General features: G+C 35.2%; 1 non-coding gene and 1 pseudogene across 1 annotated transcript; both read right to left on the reverse strand.

Moving 5' to 3' along the window:
* Positions 1-3276: 3276 nt before the first annotated feature.
* On the reverse strand, positions 3277-8575 carry LOC112727429 (uncharacterized; annotated as a pseudogene).
* A 1695-nt stretch (positions 8576-10270) lies between these two features.
* On the reverse strand, positions 10271-10374 carry LOC112732070 (small nucleolar RNA R71). The gene has a single exon (XR_003167809.1). It is a non-coding gene; the product is annotated as a small nucleolar RNA R71 (small nucleolar RNA).
* Between the last annotated feature and the right edge of the window lie 2834 nt (positions 10375-13208).

Raw genomic sequence — 13208 nt, forward strand, 5'->3', positions numbered from 1 at the left:
TCTGGCTTGTAACGTATTTCTGGCGTTTAACTCCAGACAGCAGCGTAGAACTGGCGTTCAATGCCCTTTTACGTCGTCTAAACTCGACCAAAGTATGGACTATTATATATTGCTGGAAAGCCCTGGATGTCTACTTTTTAACGCAATTGGAAGCGCGCCATTTTGAGTTCTGTAGCTCCAGAAAATCCACTTTGAGTGCAGGGAGGTCAGAATCCAACAGCATCAGCAGTCCTTCTTCAACCTTTGAATCTGATTTTTGCTCAAGTCCCTCAATTTCAGCCAGAAAATATCTGAAATCACAGAAAAACACACAAACTCATATTAAAGTCTAGAAATGTGAATTTAACATAAAAACTAATAAAAACATCCCTAAAAGTAACTAGATTCTACTAAAAACAATGCCAAAAAGCGTATAAATTATCCGCTCATCAATTACCTAGAGTTAATCCCATTTCGTCATCTCCAACATCGGGAGAAAGTCAAATAGGCATAGTTACTCTTAATCCATAGGTCTTACTCGTCAATGGAAACAAGAACAACTAACAACCCTAAATCACCAATTAATATTGGACATCAACAACTCTCGTATCACTAACCATGACATGATAATTACAAGAGCGAACCCAATTAGTCAACCTCTAATGGTGAGGTAAGTCAACTAGGCTTAATCAATCTCAATCCATAGGCCTTACTCCTTAATGGAAATGAGATTAATTAAAATCTCTAAATTATCAATCAATTCGGACATTAATGACTCAAGGTCACCTCAATTACTCAATTCCAAGCCAAGAGTGTAAAAATCTACCCTAAAACTAAGAGAAGTATTTTCACAAACACTTGAAAAACGTAAAAGTAAAACATGGTAAAATAACAAGAATAATAAAATCTAAAACTACCAAATGCAAGAAAGCAATAGCAACAATAAAAAGGAGCAATAATAAGCATGAAAACATAAATTGCAATCAAGAAAATCAAAATCAATAAGAGTTCATAAACATGGGAGAAACAAAATAAAAGAAATAGCAAGTAAAACTACAAGAAGTAAAATGCTAGAACAATAACAAATAAAGAAAACTAAATCAAAACAAGAATTAAAACCTAAACTAAGGAAAAAACTAAACCTAAAACCATAATTCCTAGAGACAAGAAACAACTTCCCTTTCTAGAATTCTAACCTAAAACATGGCCAAAACTATCCTATTGCTCTCCCATTGTTCCTTTTCTTGAGTTTAGCTTGAAATACTTTGGAAATGAGTTGGAATTGGGCCTTAAAAGGCCCTGAAATCGCCAGCCACATGTTTTCTTAAGTGAACCACGTGTCCTTAGTTATGCGTACGCATATGCCTTGCGTACGCGCAAGTTAGGCGAAATACAAGTCATGCGTACGCACACATGACCCAGAAATGCTCTAAAACTTCATTTCCTCATGAATTCTCCACTTTGCATGTTTTTTCTTCACTTCTTCAAACCATCGTGGCCTTCTAAGTCTGAAATTACTCAACAAATACATCAAGGCATCGAATGGAATTTAAGTGAATTAAATTTAGCGATTTTAAAGCACAAAAAGCATGTTTTTAATCATTAAGTACAATTAGGAGAAATTCGCAAAACCATGCTATTTCAGTGAATAAAAGCAAGATAAATTGATAAAATTCACTTATTTCAATCCAAAATAAACCATAAAATTGTGGTTTATCAGTTGACTCTCGTCAACAAGAAGTCGATTTGAGAGAGTGTCATCCATTCCTATAAGTTATAAGATATTCGTCTCTCTTTTTAAAACATGTATTTGCGATGAGAAAGTCAAATATTGAGGAAAAGTCCAAAATAGTTTTATCCTTGGTATTGACCACCCGAAAACCATGGCCTCCGTAAATAGTTTCATACCCATTCACTTCTCTTCCAACATGGATATTTAAATCTCCTCCTAAGAAAATCTTATCTCCCGAAGGTATGTCTTGGAGCAAACTCTCTAGATCCTCCCAAAACTTTATCTTGTGTTGCTCGTCCAAATTGCACAGGTGCTAATCACATGAAAAGTACCTTCTTCCACCACAAGTTTGATAGAGATGATCCGATCTCCCACCTTCTTGACATCCACTACATCCTTCTTCCACTGCTTATCCACGATAATACCTACCCAATTCCTATTCTTCACCTTTTCTGTATAACAAAATTTGAATCCAAAAGTATCTAACTCCCTAACCTTCCCACCGACTTATTTTGTTTCTTGTAGGCACATGATGTTAATCTTCCTCCTCGTCATGATATCCACCACCTCCATAGATTTTCCTGTTAGAGTGTCTATATTCCATGTCACAAATCTCAACATTCTATCGCTCTAACGTTTACTTTTACTTTTTTCTTTGTGAACTATCTTATTTATTCTCGTCCATTCACGAAAACGCAGAAACTCTTACTCATTTAACACTACACTCGGGTACCGATACAACGACTCTTGTTCATTTGACACTGTACGCGAGCCATACAGCACCTTACTTTCGGATAATGACCTAGCTTTGGCACAATAACGTCTTTGTTCCATGCAATGTAGATTCAACTAAGTTTTTATATTGACTGTCGAATGCCTAACAGAAAATATATCGTACCTTATATAAAACGACTTATTTGCTGTTCTAAAAATGATTTATACCATAAATACTTATAATACAATAGCTAGTTGTAAAGTTTGAAAACAAACTACACTAATACTCTTAGAATTCATATCCATGTATATTTTAAACCTGACACTACAATCAATTTCGATCTATATGAAACCGTATACCAAATGATTTTAGATTAACAAGAAATTTTATAAATGTGATCTTACATTATATAAATTTCTAATTCGAAGGTCAGTTTTATAAAAACCTATTCCAATAAAAATAAATAAAATTCAGCATGTATTGCACTTTAAATCTTGGCAACTATGGCTTTTGCTTCATTTCAGGCACGGAGTAAACAGGATGACATGGAATCATATGGTATCTCCGTTAAACAAGAACAATAATGTAAAAAGTAGAAGATGAACCATAGTGTATCAAGCAATGCACAACCAAATTGTGTCTTAGAGGAAATAGCATTTACAACAGAAGTCAGCTATAATGATAATACTCAGCACCGGCTTATGATTGTTGCTATACAGTGTGTGCACTAATCATTACTATTTGTCCCGTTACACATTTAAGTAAACATGTTAACCTTCATTTGTACTATTGGATTGGATTCTCATAAAGTGATCATGTTGTTAAAGGGAGAAAATGAGTCTCTGATCAACTTCGAATCAAGTTAGTTGGACTCGCATATAATAAGAGCTCACTTTCTCCCCTTTCCAATGTTATCACTTTAAAGGAGCTAAATCCTGTACTATAAGTCATATAGTTCTCACGCTTGAGAGGAGGTTGTTCCGTTTTTCTCCATTTGTCTTTGTCTGGCCCTCTCCATCTTTCTTCTACGCCATTCCTCCAAAGCTGATAATTGCAAATATAAAACGGAAATCAAACCATTGGAAAGTGTAAATCTTTATTCAAACTGATAGAAACAAGTTGTTTGTTCCTTTTAAGCTAGTATAGCAGGTCTAGGAGCAGTAGGGCTAGGCCTGTCTGCTGCCTATAAATACTAGGGATTAGTTAGTTTTTAGTCAGTTACAGACAAATCTGTTCAGTTTGTTAGTTTAGGAGAGGGAAATTCTCTCCAAAGTTGGTTAGTTCCAACCGTATACTTCAATAAGGGGATTGTGATTCACAAACCCTAGTTCATCAATAAAATCCCTGATTCTGTTAGATCTCAGTTTCTATCAACTGGTATCAGAAGCCCACGGATCCTGGTAATTGTGGTGTTCCGCAGCTCAAAAATGGATAAATAGGTATTTTGTAGAAGAAATGCCAGCAGACCAATGTGCATAGTGTGAAAAAACAATTTAAGCTTTGTTTATATTAGCACTAGTGAAAGTACCAGGCTTCGCACAGGAAGGCAGAACCAACAATACTTCATTAAATGAACGGCTTACCAGTTGAAATAGAAAAACGAGTACTTTAATCAAGAAATTACTGCATCTATGAAACATATAATGTAAGTTATGGCCATATCTGACCACTAATAATGAAGTTCGTTGATAAAGTTGGTGTTACATTAAGACATATAAATAGATATCAAAGTTGGCATTACTTTGTTCATATTAGCATTACACAAAAAAATAAAAAGACAAAAGAAGAAAGTTGAAAGAAAAAGGAGGTTCAATAAAGTATATATCCTTAGCACCACGAAAGAAGAGGCTGATTTCAGGGTTACCCTCCTATTTGGATAATAGATTTGTAACAACAAAATCATGACAATTCAAGAAATGATAGGTCTACTTTTGGTTTGATCATATTGAAAATAAAGAGAGCACAACTACAAAAACTAGCAATCAGAATGGTGCATGTCTTGAATTGTAGGTACAAGTTTGTTGGTTCAGTAGGCAATCAGCTAGAGTGAAGATATATAAAATGAAATCAGCATTTTGGAATGATAACAAAGGCGCCATTGGCTGTCTTTTGTAACAGAACCAGCACAGCAAGCACGCTGAAGCTCAGGCTGCATTTGGAAACTGTAAAACTTGAGAAGGAGAAACAAAAATATTTTTGTTCCAAGATGTGTCTTTGTATTCTCTTATCACTGAAAACATGGGAGCAATAGGGACAGATTTTTTTCGTCTCTATTGTCTCAATATCTCCATGTTTTGTATCCTAAGACTGTTACCAAATGGGACTTTAGAGCCTCAGAGGTTTGGAGTAATATGCAAATGAGAAAAAACTGTTGGAATTTATAGAGTAAAAGATTCAAAATATTTCTGGCTGAAGATGCATGTCTAGCCAAGTCCATGTCAAAAGAAAAAGAATGCACTAAATTGTAGAAACTGAGTAACTGATCATTTGTTTAACAGTAAATATGTATAAGCCTACAAGGAATTTATTATTCCTAACCGTATAAGCTTTACTGAATCAATAAAAGACCCTCATGCATATGTCATGTTGGTAATGATGATCCAAATACAATGAAATAAAGACTCCATGGCTACACTTCAACTCAATTTATATTTTTCTGACAACAGAGAAGTGATGAGCATCACATATTCGGAGTTCGATCTTTGAACATGTGCACATATAATAAAGTAGAAATCAAAGTAGATTTACAAGGAGAAAAAAAACGAGATACCTTTCAGGCTGGCAGCGTCATTTAAGGAACGGATATCTTTTAACCTTTTAGACAGATCAACTGCAGCAGTCTGCTTCGAGTCTTTCTTCTGGGCTGTTTATGATTCAGTGTATACATCCTGCTCAATCTCTCTCACCTATGAAGGAAGACATTCACAGTCACAGAGAAATGATTCGTGTAAAAATTCAGCATAACCGAACCTCTGGTCATTGAATAAAAGATTTCTGACCCGTTATCAGCCCCTCAAAGGAAGTCAAATGACACTTTTGCAGCATTGAGTAACAAATATTGGCCCACTCAAAAGTTTAATAAATCTTATTTGCCAATTTTTTAAGGTAAAATTTAAGTTATAACTAAAACATGAAAGCATTAGTACTGCCAAATTTTAATGGTAAAATTCAAACTGCAAAATGCAAAAATGAAAAAGCTTAAGTGGATGGGGATTCTTGTGTGTGAACTTGTAGCCATGTTGAAAAAGTTAATTATAACACTTATCTTGAAATACCCCATGGCCACTCGTAATTATGGATAAAGTTTGACATTTCAATCTAGATTCGGATAAAAAGGGACAAATTGGAGATCTGAGTATCTGATTAACATCAATGAGGATTTCACATGACAAGCTGCAGAACTACAACTCCACAATTTCTCTTCCAGTGACCAGACTTTGTCCAGGAGAAAAAATACAGGTTTAGTTTTTCATGAGGCAGTAGAATGACAATATAGCGTCATGCTATGGGACAGTATTACATTCCTCCTTTCAAATTCACATCCTCTCAGCAATGAAGCGAAACCCTGAAAAATATGGCTGAAGAAATACAGATATGGCAAGTTGCTTAATAAAGTCCAGTACCCTGAGAAACAACTATAAGGAAAGTGCTTCTTGAATGACTTGAAAAATGACCCCTTTAAGGTTGACAATGTTCTCGCTAAAAGATAAATATTTAACAAAAAATGAAGTATAATGTTTGTTCTAGAAATCAAATGTGTAAGGAAAATAATTATTTTCAAATAACATTCCTACTTTGGACATCCTGGGAACAAGTTATGCTCAGAAAATACTGTTTAGCAAGAAACACAATAAATAAACAAAACCAATTTGAAACTCACTCTCTTTATCAACTCCAATGGTAACATAGCAAGACGAATCTCCTCAGATTCCTTAATATAACTCAATTGAGCTGCAATTTATAAGTGAAAACTATATGAGCATTTCATAATTAGAGTCAACATACAATATAAGATGCCAAAATTTTCCATGCTTGCGAAATAGTAAAACTCCCTTGGTATTTCTGCCAATTTTTATTCCAGTTCAAGTATCCTTCTGCCAATTATTACACAGGGCTCATACAACTTCATTGCAAGAATGTGGAATGTGGACTCTACATCCACAATTAAAGGGATTGTTTGAGGGAGCATTTCCACCATTCATATCAAATAGCTAAAGATTTTGAGACATTTTGATTCATGACAATAACTATGTTTAATAACAAGTCTGCTAAGTATAAGTATAAAACAGGACAACCATAAAATTAAATTGCAGTATGCTCACACCAGAAAAAAATAAATAACTAAAATTACAGCATGCACCACATCTTATAATTGTAAATGGATTGATAAGACAAGTCTACACAGGCTAACCAAGTTTTTGGCTGTACCATTTTTAATGCCTAACTATAGTAATTTCCCATACTTTATTCCTAATAAGTGTATCCAATGGATGTAGAAGATGCAAATAAATTTAAAATTTTTTGGCCATCGCAAGGCAGTCAACAATATGTGGAATAAACTTAATACGTAACACTGATTCATAAGACTTGGATTAGCTGAAAAAGATTCATTTCCGGAATTTGAGAAGAAAATAAAGCAAAGTTTAGGATAGAGGTCGGCTTGCATATACAATGAAGTGGTAAATTGTATTTCCAACCACCATAATAAGAGTCTAATTACAAATTTTGTAAGTCATACATTTTGTACAACGCTATTGTCCAGTATAACCTACAATGCAACCCTCATAGCTGATAAGAGGAAAATGGAGCAACCCTCTTTTGTAAGATTCATTTCCGGAATGTGAGAAGAAAATAAAGCAAAGTTTAGGATAGAGGTCGGCTTGCATATACAATGAAGTGGTAAATTGTATTTCCAACCACCATAATAAGAGTCTAATTACAAATTTTGTAAGTCACACCTTTTGTACAATGCTATTGTCCAGTATAACCTACAATGCAACCCTCATAGCTGATAAGAGGAAAATGGAGCAACCCTCTTTTGTAAGATTCATTTCCGGAATGTGAGAAGAAAATAAAGCAAAGTTTAGGATAGAGGTCGGCTTGCATATACAATGAAGTGGTAAATTGTATTTCCAACCACCATAATAAGAGTCTAATTACAAATTTTGTAAGTCACACCTTTTGTACAACGCTATTGTCCAGTATAACCTACAATGCAACCCTCATAGCTGATAAGAGGAAAATGGAGCAACCCTCTTTTGTAAGATTCATTTCCGGAATGTGAGAAGAAAATAAAGCAAAGTTTAGGATAGAGGTCGGCTTGCATATACAATGAAGTGGTAAATTGTATTTCCAACCACCATAATAAGAGTCTAATTACAAATTTTGTAAGTCACACCTTTTGTACAACGCTATTGTCCAGTATAACCTACAATGCAACCCTCATAGCTGATAAGAGGAAAATGGAGCAACCCTCTTTGAACAACGTATCATACACGGTACTGAAAACTACATATTAAAACTATTTTTTCTCTGTAAGATCTTGTTCTTTTTGAATGTTCAAATATTATCAATTGAGATGAATTATTGATCGAAACTCACATCATATCGCGGACAGCAACAAAATAATAGAACGGCGACACTTTTCCAATAAAATTCGTATTCCAAATTCGCCATTGGACCATTCGTCAATCAACCGAGTTATAAACACCAAATATAAAATTCTTAAATCATTTAAGAATTAAGATAAAAGTAGAGAGCTCGAAATCGGAAAAAAAAAACTCAAATTAAAAAAGAAAAAGAAAAAAATATCCGTAACTATTTAAAAGAAAATGTCAAATTTATAAGAATATGGAAATTATGCAATATCCATTTGGTCAAGAAATTAAATCTATGGAATATTCGACAAAATTAAGCAATAACTACGATCCAATCGAATTCAAAACGCTACAATATTCCACAAGACAACCGAATTTAAGAAAGAGAAACTAGCCTGGGTTGGAATTAGGTGAGGAGAGTTTGTTGCGGGTGTAGGAAGAAGTGAGGAATCCATGGAGCAAGAAGAGTGCAGTGATTACGTTAATGAAGCACACCACTATGGTTGCGTTCCTGAAGGAGAACCTGAGCCTCCATCATTGCTGCCCCTCCATTTTTGCTTTGCTTTTGGGATTACGGCAAGTGCTCCAAGATTTTCCTTTTACCCCTAATTCACGGCATCACGCCGAGTGGTGTGTAGGACATGAATCTAAATGAGACCTATCGCCACTACCTGTGGGAAAGAAACTAGCTAGCTACCAGCCAGTCACTCTTCTAATTAGGGTTTCAATTATCAATTTCTCGTTCATAACAAGTGAACAACTGTGTTTGTAAAGCCGTAAAGGTGAGAACTAGAATTCTAGACAGTCTAATTCTTTTCTTTAATTTGGAACAAGAAGGAAAAAAAAATTAAATTATTAATTCTTTTTTTTTTATTTTTACTTGAAACTTCTAATTTTCATATTTAATTGATTAAAAGAGATTTTTAAAGCCAATCATTTTTAATATTTTTTATTATTATTTAATTAGTATAAATATTAAATTATTTTTAATAAATAAATTTTATTAATTTATATTTTTTAAAATTTTTAAAGAAACGAGTACAAACAGTATTGATTTATATGTGCAAATTTTTATAAATATAAATATAAATTATATATTATTTATATATAAAATTTTATAAATATGAGTGTAAATTACTTTGAATCCTTCCTATCTTATCTTCTTTAAAATTTTAAATTTTAAATTCTTATCTTTTCAAATATTTACTATTTCTTAAAGTTTGATCTTTAAAATTTATAAATTTTCAAATCTTATCTTTCTTAATCCTTTTTTAAATTTTTATCTTATCTTTCTTTTTAAATTTTAAAACTTACTTATCTTCTTTTTAAATTTAAAACTTTCAATTTTTTTATTCTCTACTTTCTTTTTAAAATTGAATTTCAAAATCAAATCTTTTATTTTCAATTCTTGTTGGTTAGTTAGTTATTTATTTTATCTTTTATCTTCCTTTATCTTTCTTATTTTTCAAAACCTTCTAAGTACTTTCTCTTTCTTCTTTTTTCGAAAATTTCATCTCTATTCGCCTCTCTATTTTCAAAAATATCTCCTCTTCTCTATCTATTAATTTTTGAAAACTATCTTTTTTAAAGGACATCTTCTTTTCTTTTTTTCTTGACCTATCTCTCTAACAAAGGATCTCTATACTCTGACATAGAGAATCCTCTCTTCTTCTCTTCTTGCATTCTTTCTTTTTGTTTATGAGTAGGAACAGGGATAAAGAACCTCTCTTTGATCCTGATCCTGAACCTGAGAGGACTCTAAGGAGATGGCTACAACAAGCTAGAGAACAACACTTCGGAGGAAACCTCACAGAACTTTTCGAACAAGAAGCTAAAAATACAGACATGGCAGCCAATCCCAAAGATAGAGGAGACATAAGAAAGGTCCTAGGTGACTTTACTGCACCCACTTCTGACTTTTATAGACGGAGCATCTCTATACCTGCCATTGGTGCAAATAACTTTGAGCTGAAGCCTCAACTGGTCACTTTAGTTTAACAGAACTACCAGTTTCATAGATTTTCACAGGAAGATCCCAACAGATTTATCTCTGATTTCTTGCAGATCTGTGATACTGTCAAGACTCATGGAGTGGATTCAGAAATTTACGAGCTTATGCTTTTTCCCTTTGCTGTAAGGGATAGAGATAGGTTACGGCTGGATTCTCAGCCTAAGGAATGCTGACACTCTTGGGAGAAGGTGGTCAATGCATTTTTGACCAAGTTCTTTCCACCTCAGAAGCTGATCAAGCTTAGGGTGGAAGTTCAAACCTTCAGACAGAAAGAGGGTGAATCCCTCTATGAAGCATGCGAGAGGTACAAGCAACTGATCAGAAGGTGCCCTCATAACATGATTTCAGACTGGACCATGCTAGATATCTTCTATAATGGCCTTTCTTAATTGTCCATGATGGAGTTGGATCACGCTGCTAGTGGATCACTCCACCTGAAGAAAATGCCTGAAGAGGCGCAGGAACTCATTGACATGGTTGCAAACAACCAATTCTTGTACATTTCTGAGAGGAACCCTGTGAACAATGGGGTAGCTCAGAAGAGAGGAGTCTTGGAGGTTGACACTTTGAATGCTATATTGGCTTAGAACAAGATCCTGGCTCAACAGGTCAACATGATCTCTCAGCATTTGATTGGATTACAAGCTGCAGCTAGCAGCACTCAAGAAGCCTCATATGAAGGAGATGCCTATAATCCAGATCAACCCTTAATGGATGAGGTTAACTATTTGGGAAATCCCTCAACAAATCCTAATAATGAGCTTTATGAAAACACCTACAACTCATCATGGAGGATTCATCCCAACTTTTCATGGAGGGATCAACAGAAGCCTCAACAAGGCTTCAATAACAATCAAGGCGGAAGGAATCAGAATAGATTCAATAATAGACCATTCCCACCTTCTCAGCAATAGATGGAGACGTCTAAGCAGAGCCTTTTTGACTTAGCTACTATAGTCTCTGATCTCTCTAAGATCACTCACATTTTCATTACTGAAACAAGATCCTCCATTTTGAATTTGGAAGTACAGATTGGTTAGCTAAGTAAGAGGATCCAGGAGATCCCTTCTAACACTCTTCCAAGTAATACAGAAATAAACCAAAGAGAAGAGTGCAAGGCCCTCAGTATAGAAGCTGAGGCCGAATCTGAAGAGGAAGTTTCGGCATTGAACACTAGCCAAGGAGTAGAGGCTGGGTGTTCAACGCCCAAAAAGGAGCAAGTTTTTGGGGGTTCAACGCTAGAGAATGAGCAAGTTGTCGCGTTGAACGCCACAATGGGAGCAACTGGGCGTTCTACGCCCACTAAGGACTCCCTTGTTGAGGAACTAAAAGAAACCAGCACGCATAAAGAGACCATAGAAGTTCCCTTGAATGCCTGGTTGCAGATTATAGACTCTGAAGAATACTCCTCCTCTGATGAGGAAGAGGAAACTAGGGAAGAGCAAGTTGCTCGATACTTAAGAATTCTGATGAAGCTGAATGCCAAGTTATTTGGAACAGAGACATTGGAGGAAAAACCTCCAGTGCTCACTAAGGAACTCAATGCCTTAGTTCAGCAGGAACTACCTCAGAAGCTGCCGGATCCAGGATGCTTCCTAATTCCCTGCACCATAGGGACAATTACCTTTTAAAAGGCTTTATGCGACCTAGGGTCAAGCATAAATCTCATGTCCTTCTCTGTAATGGAGAAGCTGAGATTTTTGAGGTGCAAGCTTCTAAGATCTCATTAGAGATGGCAGACAAATCGCTGGAAATGGCATATGGTTTGGTAGAGGATATCTTAGTAAAGGTTGAAAACTTTTGCATCCCTGCAAACTTTATAATCTTAGATACTGGAGAGGACGAGGATGAATCCATCATCCTTGGAAGACCTTTCCTAGCCACTGCTAATGCCATAATTGATGTGGCAAGGGGAGAGCTCGTTCTGCAGTTATGGGAAGATCACATCTTGTTCAAGATGCCCAAACCTAACTCTCTCCCTAAAGGAGTGACAACTGTGCAATACTGAGTGTTCCAACCCACTCTCTCTCTCTCAGTACAGAGCTTTACAAAGCCCCTAAACACCAAATTTAAGTTTGGTGTTGAGAAACCATCATTAAGCACTGAGAATAAAGGCACTAAGAAGAAAGTACCTTATGACTGGAGGGATAAGAAAATCCCACTGAAGGCCTCTCACGTGGTATGAGAGTTGTCTTCACAGGCAGCCCAGTGATTCCACACACTGTGAATAAGATTCTGTCTCTAGAACAGGTGGAGCTCATCCATGAGAGCTGATGAACGAACTTTTGTGTGGTCTAGAATTTCACTAATGAATTCTCGTTGTAAAGTATAGTTTCTAAACCAAACAATAGTCCTTTCATGCAAAAATTTGGTTGTCACATGTACAAACCCCAAATGAAAATTAACCGGAGTATTTGGACTCCGGGTCGTCTCACGAGGAATTGCAATAAAGTGAATGATTATTGGCTATGAAAATGCAAGGGGTTAGGGGGTTTTTGGTTGATAAGAGGACAAGAGAATAAATGACAAGAAAAATAAAGAGAGCAATTAAAGAAAGAAATTAATAAAGAGAGACATTCATGGCAAAGATTGAGATCATAGGCTTTCTATCCTAGTCATGCAATGATTAATTCATCTTATTTAGTTAACTCCAACAAATCGGGAGAAAGTCAAACAAGACTAATCAATCATACCACAATAATAACAAGAATTTATCTTATTACGTCATCTCCAACATTGGAAGAAGGTATCATATTATCTTTCATGAGAGAAAGTCTAACAAGACTAGCTAATCTCAATCCAAAAGTCCTAATCAACTCACTAATTTAATTAGCAAAAGATTAGCGTCAATGGAAACAATATTAGCTAACAACTCTAGATCACCAACATGAGTTGGGTTCTCATGACTCAAGATTGCCTAATTACTCTTTCCAAGCCAAGAATGCTCAAAATCTACTCTAACATCCAACCAAGCATTTTATCAAACACTTGGAAGGCATAAAAGGAAAGCATAATAAATGTGCAAGAATAGTAAAATCTACCAACTACAAATTGCAAGAAAAGTAAATCAACAACTCAATTCATTAATAAAAAGAGCGTCAAACATTAAATTTGCATTAAATGTAAACCAAATCCATCATGAGTGCATGAACATAAAAGAGAGCACAAAAGGGA

Source organism: Arachis hypogaea, chromosome 12 (assembly GCF_003086295.3).
Source record: "Arachis hypogaea cultivar Tifrunner chromosome 12, arahy.Tifrunner.gnm2.J5K5, whole genome shotgun sequence".
In the NCBI taxonomy this organism is placed as follows: domain Eukaryota; kingdom Viridiplantae; phylum Streptophyta; class Magnoliopsida; order Fabales; family Fabaceae; genus Arachis; species Arachis hypogaea.